Raw genomic sequence first — 9,628 nt, 5'->3', positions numbered from 1 at the left:
AACGGGAATTTCTTCAGGGGTAGCTGACTCTTTAACAATACAGGTTTGGCTTGTTCTCAAATGACTTGATGGATATGTGCACTTTACGATACCATACAGGTGTGAGGTAGTATCACAGCCAAGGAATGCATGCAGAGAAAGGACCCAATTACTCATTTGTAGCCTTGATGTTCAACTTTTTTTGCACATTTATTGGAATTGGAAGAAAAAGTAGACTGAGACTCCAGACTGACATGATAGCATAACCAGATGTGACTGTCAGGCTAAGTGTAGTAGTATGAGGAGCACATACAAGAAGCACAATGTAAATACTATCTAATAGACTTACCAGTGTTATTGATTTATAATTACTAGAGATTTGGATTGGCCGTCACTCGAATCTAGACAAAGAATTGATCAACTACAAACATTTTATGAAGGGATCAACAGATTATCTGTTCCACCAAATTTCTTGTCAAATCAGTAATCCACCAGACACCACCACACTCACCAATTTTTCCAACCCAGTACGGTCCAGTTATTACCAACACTTTATTTTTGAGAACAATCAAAGATTGGAACAGGTTACCAGTAGCTGTCTCATAGAATCAGAAAACATACATAGATACATTTACCAATTGCTTATTGTCTATCTAATTGTTTGCTGTATGTTTTGTGTATGTGTGATGTCTTTAGTGTTCATCACTCCCTGGGTGCATCGGCAATTGCTGTCTGCCCAGTAAAAATAAATTAATAAGTAAGTAAAACGTTTTCTGTTGCTTGTGGTAAATACAGAGAGTCGGGATGTACTAATTCAGAAGTAATCAAAAGCAATGATGATGATGATGATAATGATGAAGATATGAGTAACTATATTTGTATTAAACTCATTTCTACTTTAGACTCAGTTGTGTACATCTTCCGTAATGCATATCATCTGAAGTGTTGTTGATATCTTACAATAATTGTCACAATAACTGTACAAAAGTACACACTTATGTGTTTCCATGGTAACAAATACATATAAGGTTTCATCATGACCCTCTGTTGTGAAAACGTGTCTCTTGCCATGGTTAAAGTATTATTAATCCAGAAAGAAATTGCTTTAACAAAATTCAATTATATACGTGGGCGAAACTAAAGTGACAGGTAAAATGGTTATAACTTTGAAATAGATTAAGCTATGGACACCAAACAAGTATCAAATTGTTCCTTATGGTAAGACCAATCATTTTGTACCCAATTTGACTGGTTTTGATAATGCACAGATGAAATAGAACTGAAAATAACTAAAAATGGCCATAAAAGGTCACAAAAAAGCACTTTCCCCTCACGAGACTCACCGAGACTTTTGATATGTTGTAAAGCACATTTTTCTGTACCAGAAACAGTTGAAACTGTTTTTGTTGCAATTAGTTAAAGGTTAAACAGTAAAATGACTGGACTAATTACAGCATAGCTCATTATCCCCTGCATGAGAACAACTTTGCACTAGATAGGTACAATGAAATCTGCCATTGCGAGAGCCATTGTTTTCAACTTTCAATTACCAGTGTAAATGTTATGTAGGGAGAACTTGGTTGACCAATTCTATATCCACTATCCAAAGCAGTGGCAAGTATGGTCTACAGCTACTTTTGGTCGCTACTCAATAGTGGCCCGGCATATAGAAAACATAGCCGAAAACTGCTTAAAAGAATATATAGAGTTTTTAGTAGAAAGTATGTATGAGAAGGACATCTGAAACTTGTTCTCTGGCATTCATTATAATTCTGTCCATCGTTACTAGTTATTCCATCACCACTTGTCGATGTACTATTGAATTTAAAATAATAGACTAAGCTATGGACTCACACAAAGCTTTTAATGGATTTTCAGTAAAATGATAGCTATGACTACTAGTGGTGCTATGTTCATTACAAGTACCTTGAACATTTATAATAGAGTGATCGTATTTTTCAGTCACCACTTTTTAGTTCTTGTAGCACTGCCTGTGTCTTTTATGTTTGCACTATTTGTTCACTTCAATATGCAAGCCCCAACATAAAGCCAGTAGTTTCTGTGCTTGTTCATTTTTATTGTCTTCTAACAACTGTGGAATATCCTAACTCCAGATTGAATGACCCAGGTCACAAGAGTCATGTTTATTCTAGTATCAAGCAAGTCTCATCCACTTTGTAACTTATATCGAATCATATGTGATAGTGAACTATTAATTTCATTGACAAAGCATTCTTGACAATTGATTTTGAGGACAAAATTAATCTAATCAGCTTAGTTCCAGGGGTGATTAATAATTATATTATAGCGGCTTGTGAATAGTAAAGATATATATGCACCATTCTGGACAATAAAAACTGTAATGTGAGATTAGTCAAGCTGGAGCTTAAGAGAAGTTCTCTGGCAATCATGTACAATCATAGGTGGCAGAATGAGGGAGGGGGGCTCAAGACCCCTTGATGTGATGAAGCCTCCCTCAGAATGATATCTTGCTGAAATCATCCTTCTTGGAGTGGGGTTGAAAACTGTGAAAAAATTGTTATACTCTAATATAGAATACTCAGTCAAAGTGCTTCATAAAACCATGTTACTATCAGTAAAAAACTCCTCAGTGGGAATCAAACCACTGTCCTCTTACTTTGAAAGTTGGTATCTTATGACTGTATCAGGTGTTACCAGTGTCTCAAGGCTACTTATATACAGTAAATGGTGTTTAATTAACCCAGCTAAAAACTTTTCCAAGAGGTTTAATGCAAATAAAAAGTTAGTACTTTGGTTGAAATGTTTCATATTATAATTAAATATGGTGAACTGTGAGACACCATGAAAGCTAGAATGATTAGACAGTCCTCCAGACCTCCTGCTGCCAGAGATTCTATACTCTGGTCATCCCCCTGGCCTCACAACAATTGCTTCCTCCACCACTGTGTGCAATCCCTTTAAAAGTAAGAAGAGGTTTGGCATAACACATTTAGCCTGTAGGAAAATTATATGGAACTGCTCCCACTTGTCAGTTGTTGATTTGTACTGACAAGCTGAAAGTGAGATATGTTTTAGTGTTTGATATACATAACTGTATACGTGCATGATAATTTTAGCCATAACATTGACTGCAACCAACCTTGTAGTTAAAATGTAGCTCATGCTCTCCAGACCTCTAAATTCTTAAGTGGCTGTCTGGATCAGTGGGCCATACACAAGCCAGTTGTGTGATCAAAACATTACATTTTTATAATGCACTTTAAATTGATATTGTAGACTTAATTACTGTAACTGTACATGTAACTTAGCCACCTTTTTCAGAAAGAACTAAGCATTTTAAAATTTTCAAATTTTTATGATGATACATGTACTGTATATTTAACCCAATACTTTTTTGCAAATCCGGTCACATATTATAATGAACCTCAATTAGTCTATACTATTTCTGTTTGTGCATGAAATTACCAGGTTTAGCATGTCTATTTACACATTATGAAGTATTTTAATCCTGGTTAAGCACTTGTGCATGTGTTACATGCATAGCATACATATAGCATACATATAATATGCAGCAGAAATGTGTAGGAACTGCTATACACTGTGTCATGAGTTCAGCTTGATGGTTTACACAGTTGAGCACTGTGTCAGAAATGCTTACTAATGTAGCCCCCTAAAATGAATATTATGGTGATAGTTGGTTTTGTATGTATGGCATGTATATGTGACCGGATTTGTGAAAAGGTACCTTTTCCACACATTTGACATACCAGCAAACAAAATTATGTAACACTTGACTCCTTATACTGATTAACTTACTCTTAGTATCAATATGTAGCCAGATACTGTTGCTACATTCACTGAAAATTTCAAGCAATTATATGCCATGATCAAAACGTTATGAAGATTTAAAGTTCAAAATATGGGTCAAATTTTGTGTGTGAAAAAGGTACCTTTTTGCAAATCCGGTCACATATTGTGATAATGTGATTTCTATGAAATGAGTTTAGGTGGTTTTAAGTAAGCCAAGCATATAGCAATGTTTCCAAACAAGTATGAGATAATTGAGTATTCACTACCAGATATGGTATATGAAATTACCATGAAAATAACCATGAAAATACCCATGAAAATATCTATGGTTTATCCCATGAATTTTAACGTTTCATGGGTACTGCACCCATGAAATCTCTGCAACGCCATGAAATTACCATGATACTCTGATCAATAGACGTATTTCATGGCCCATGAAACAAACCCTGGTATAACATGAATCAACTTTCATTGTACATTTCATAGGAGAGATTTAACATTTCATGGAAAAATCATAGACATTTCATGGCATACGTCTCTGGTAGTGATTATTCTTAATATGAAAGTCAACACTTGTACTGAAGGGGAAGTGTCATATCTGTAGGGTATTTACCATGCATGTTTTATCACCATTAATTTGGTTTTTAACATTGGCTATTTTTTTCTGAAAGTTGATTTCTTGTGAGTTTCATTTACCTTTTGTATGCCCATGCAGAAGAGAGTATTTACTATACATTCCCCTATATAGTAGAATGTCTTATGTGAGCTTCAAAATGTGAAATGCAAAACTAGAAACTCACTGGTTTTACTAGGAAACAAATTGTATTTCATATTAGCTCAAAAGTGGTGTACTTTGTATTTTAAAGTTTAGTGTGAAATCAGTGTATTTTTGTGCATATACTTTTTACAATAATCATAGCAATGTTTCCACAGTGACATTAGATTATGTAATCTGCTAGTGGTTCCAAGCGGATTTGTTCAATTAATGACCTCATCATCCAGTTCCCCTATAACATGTATTTCTTAGTGCTTTTTACTATATAAGGCTGCATGGGAAGTTGACACAACGCAGGAAGCTACAGTGGAGTAATTGCATGGCTGCCTGTGTGGTCATGTAGGTGTTCAGTAGAGCAAATTATTGTTCTTGTGCTGAGTCATCAAGAATTACATCATATGAATGCTCAAAAATTCTGCTTTTACTCAGCCTGTTCTCATTGTGGTATGAAACACAACACCAAAAGTGACAATAGGGATGTGATAGTATGCATAATATTTATTTGTGCAGTGGGATTTATAATTATAAGGTTGATTGTGTAAACCATTCTGGTAGTTTCTGATCCCATATAAAAACAATGCTTTTATTTATGGAAGCCTATAGGTTCTTTTACAAAAGTCTTTACACATTGCGCATTAATACACAACTTTGCACATACGTATATCACATCATTATGCATCTTAGCACATAAAGGTCTTTGCACATTTATTACTAAGACAAGTCTTTCTGTCACATGACTTTGCTAAATCATAATTGCATATTTGTTGTGCTATTTTGTTATGTTGTACCTCATTAGAAACTGCATGTTTGTGGTAAATTAGTGTAAAAATCTTAACCATGGCCATTAGTAAGCTGAACCTATCCAATCCTGATAGCATAGGGATTCCGCTTTAGTTATACATGAATGTGCTGTACCACCCAAAATACCTTTATGTAAAATTACTGGTTCCTATATATCTAACTGTTTAAATTTGTCCTCTTATTACTTGGTAGAAGCTAACAAGTTATTCTTTCATGAGCGGATGTGGGGGACACTGAGTATTTGATGTATTTTCACTTACATCACAGACCGCATTTTCATCACAAATGTAGCTTGTCAATGTAAAGCTGCCTTGGACATTTCTTATTGTTTAGTCAATTGTTAGTGGTGTTGCTATAATTTTACTACATATGTGACCGGATTTGCGAAAAGGTACCTTTTTCACACACAAAATTTGACCCATTTTTTGAACTTTGAAGTTTCATAATGTTTTGATCATAGCATGTAATTGCCTGAAATTTTCTATGAGTGTAGCTAAAGTATCTGGCTGCATTTTGAAAGTAAGAACAAGTTAATCAGTATAAGGAGTCAAGTGTTACATCATTTTGTTTGCTGACATGTAAAATGTGTGAAAAAGGTACCTTTTCGCAAATCCGGTCACATATTATGTCTGTGGCATGCATTTTGATTCTGTCTTACAATATTTAGCCATCACCCCTTCTCTCATTAATTTAGGACAATTGTTACTTTAATTTTGGTACAAAACAGACACTAGTTGTAGTCAGACACAACATGTACCTTCTAGGAAAATTGTCAGGATGTCCTGGTCTGTGTATTCATAGTCTGTGTACTCTTCAGCTGCCAGCTGTGACCAGGCACACCTAGTTTTCAAGGAAAATAGGATTAATGTACTTACCTTTTAAAAATTAAACTGTATGTATGAAAATTGTATGAGTACACATAGGCAAATCCTCTTGTAGGACAGGACTAGTACCCCACAGGAATGGGTGAAGCCCACCACCCATTACGTGAGACATGCATGACAGTTGGAATTGTTAATAACAGATATATATATATATATATATATATATACCACCTACAGTATGTAGCTCATAGGTTACAGGTGTGAGTTCAGTACGTAACGTATCTGAATAATGCACAAGTGGCTCAGTGTCTTACTGGTTAGGCATGATGTGAGTCAACAGCACCCAAAGCCAATTCGAAAGTCTTTTTGTTTGTTTTCTTTGCCTGACATGCTTCTTCACCTGAGCAATCCTGATCACCAGGCATTTGTTCTTTACACTCTGTATCAGTATGCAAACTAACACTAGTCAGAAGCTGCCAAACTATTGGTCATGTCCATACAACACTTATATAATTGGACAAGCAATACTGTAATTTAAAAGGGAAAGATCTGTAACTTAAAGTGTTTTGATTGTAACTATCAATTGTAAATAAGAGGAAGTATAATACATAAGAGAAACATTCTCTACAGAGATTGTCATAGTTGGTATAACAGTAGACTGATCGTGCTCTCATGTAAAAAGCTGCTTAGACACCAAGACCAAGGGAACTAAGCGATTTAGTAACCCGAGGCTAAATCTAAATCTCACACCTGAGCAAATCTCATATCGCTTGGCAGACACTAGAGCAGATATTTACTGTGATAGTACTAACAGGACAGTGGCTAACATACTAATACTATACTACACACAATATATCAGTAATTCATATTATGCATCCAAGTGAAGAACATTCTATCAGAATCTATGTAGATGTCACTAAAACTATTGTGTAGATGGTTTGATAAATTTTTTTATACTTTTGAATAATGAGAGGAAAAAGAAAGAGGCAACATCACCAAGTGTTTTGTGCCATGTTCACATGTGTGTATACTGTAAGTTACTTACTTGTGTATCCATCAGAATGACTATAGTAGAACTTCAGATGATATCAGTGACAAACATCAGTTAAGCTATGAGATCTCCACAAATTATCAGTACTATGAGTCTTGTGATGTGTTGGTTTTCTATGATGATTTTGATGATCCTTTCCAGAATTTTGATATCACTACTACTGTAAAAGAGTGTCAACGTGAAGGTTAGTTATAACAAGAGTTCATAATAAAAGGTACTATTTTAACTCTTGGTTATAAGAGAGCTAATTGTAGTAAGATGTGAAGGAATGCTTAGTTCCATGGTATTGTTGAATTCCTGTAACCGACATTGCATTATGGCCACTGTTGGTATAATGCTTGCATGATCTTGATTGACCACGGCCACGGTGTGATATGGAAATTATTATATTAAAAAGGAAGAAGGAAACTACCAATGAAATTCTAATATGTAGTACCACCAGCTACATTTAGTAAAATGTATCACTTGAAGAAATTAAAAAGACCACTCAAGTGCTACAAGTCAAAAGTAATAGAATATACTCTGAGTAAAATTTACTTGCAAACATTGAATTTGTAGCTTCCACAATGCTACTGTATGTCTGTTTGTTTGGCCTTATGCCTCATATTTGCAGCAATCTTTCTGTATTGCATTATATGTATATTCATATCATCATTGTAAAATGTGGGCAATATATGCATACATGAATTATTATGGGTACATACAGTACTAAATATGTTTTGCTCTGCATAGTTCCCAGCATAGTCTTGTCAACCCCTTCAAACATGAGTATACAAGAAGGTTCAACATTTAACATATCATTTGTCATTATGCTGTACCCCCACCAAACTCCACATGGTACATTAATGATGAATTTTATGAGACAGTGACATCACATGGTACACACACTATAGTGTTCACTGATGTTACACTAAGTCAAAGAGGATGGTACCATTGTGTGGTAGAGAATGAGTTTGGAAGTTACAACTACACTACCTTTGTGGAGATTTTTGGTAATACTTTACGTGATTATACATAATATTATGCAATATTGTGTATACATGTTAATAATATACAAGTAACAACCAGCAGTGTACCAGCCCTATTTATAACTGTAGGATATTGTACAATTTTCATTGTAAAAGTACTCTAATATATAGAATAGTAGTTAAGTAGTAGTTGTTCCAATACAACAGTTGATGGGTGAAATTTCCCTCAGAATTGATTTCATGAGCTAAATTTCAAGTGGAATTATATACATCTATACCAATTTTTAGTAAATTCTTGTACTTTCTGTGTAGAGAGTAAACCATGTGTGTTGTTATAAACATGATTAATATGATTATTTGCTTACTCACTACCATGACTACCAAACATACTTACGTACATGTTCACATGCACACACACACACATACACACACACACACACACACACACACACACACACACATGCAGTTACACAACATGCTCACATACACACATACACAAATGCACATGCATACAACTTCACATACACACAGACATCACACTGCATGCTATACACATATATGCACATGTTCCATGTTTACATCACCTCGAATGGTCACTGCACCTGAATAGTGGCCTCCAGGAAGACAAAGGTAACTTCATGATACAACCATCGTAGCTGTTGCTGGTAGACAAAAGGCATGTCTCGGGCTGAAGTGACCATAAACAGTGAATAAATCAAGCCGGTAAGATTACCACAGTGTATTACCTTTGATGTGTAGTAACACTAGCCTTAGAAATAAATATCACTTGAACAAATTCCAAGAAAGAGGCTACTGAAGTTTTGCAAGAAAAATATACTCTGAGTATTGTTATATTGATATACTTGTAAACAATGAATTTGTAGCTTCCCCATTACTTGTATGTTTGGCCTTATGTCTGATATTTGTACCATAGTTTTGTGGAAATTTATGGCAATATTTTATGTGATTAGTCACAATAATACAATGTTGTGTATTCATGTTAATTAACAACCAGTAGGGTACCAGCCCCATTTATCAAACAGTACGGTAGTACTGCTAAAGTAGGAACCCAGTACATTGCTACAAGAAAGAACTTCCTGATGAAACCATCAAGCTTTTAATGAACTCACTGGTATCATCTCATTTGTATTGTGCTTTGCCTGTGTGGGGCCCTTCCTTTCTTTGTTTCATTTAGAATGGTCTGACATACTTTAATATTCCTATCGCTCATATAGTCTATTAAACAGCAAGGGTATAATCTTTGTATATAAATGAATGGGCTTTGATTATCCAAACTTTTTGGATTATCTGAACATGTCTTGATACCGATGAGGTTGAATATCAAGGGAGAACTGTAGTTGCTCAGAATAAGTTAATATGGCTGGTTACTACAGGTAGTTAGTTTACAATGACATTAATAAATAAAGACAGATGTTGT

The 9,628-nt window shown here is 34.9% G+C and overlaps 2 long non-coding RNA genes across 3 annotated transcripts in view; one reads left to right on the top strand and one right to left on the bottom strand.

Moving 5' to 3' along the window:
* Window positions 1–2,377: 2,377 nt before the first annotated feature.
* LOC136241698 (uncharacterized) overlaps window positions 2,378–9,628 on the bottom strand; it is a 101,683-nt gene continuing 94,432 nt past the window's right edge. Inside the window, exons 4-6 of one of the 2 annotated variants that reach the window (XR_010694375.1) lie at window positions 7,217–7,382; window positions 6,105–6,187; window positions 2,378–2,504 (exon numbers count right to left, since the gene is read on the bottom strand). This is a non-coding gene — a long non-coding RNA (uncharacterized lncRNA). Of the gene's footprint in view, window positions 2,505–2,660; window positions 2,917–6,104; window positions 6,188–7,216; window positions 7,383–9,628 lie in introns of those variants that run through there. The other variant, XR_010694376.1, reaches the window with a different exon arrangement.
* LOC136241703 (uncharacterized) lies at window positions 6,877–9,084 on the top strand. The gene is made up of 5 exons (XR_010694380.1): window positions 6,877–7,406; window positions 7,955–8,059; window positions 8,116–8,214; window positions 8,801–8,913; window positions 8,959–9,084. It is a non-coding gene; the product is annotated as an uncharacterized lncRNA (long non-coding RNA).

Source organism: Dysidea avara, chromosome 12, assembly GCF_963678975.1.
Source record: "Dysidea avara chromosome 12, odDysAvar1.4, whole genome shotgun sequence".
NCBI classification, from domain to species: Eukaryota; Metazoa; Porifera; class Demospongiae; order Dictyoceratida; family Dysideidae; genus Dysidea; species Dysidea avara.
Note: the sequence above shows the minus strand (reverse complement) of the source record. Positions and strands in the feature narration are given on the sequence as shown.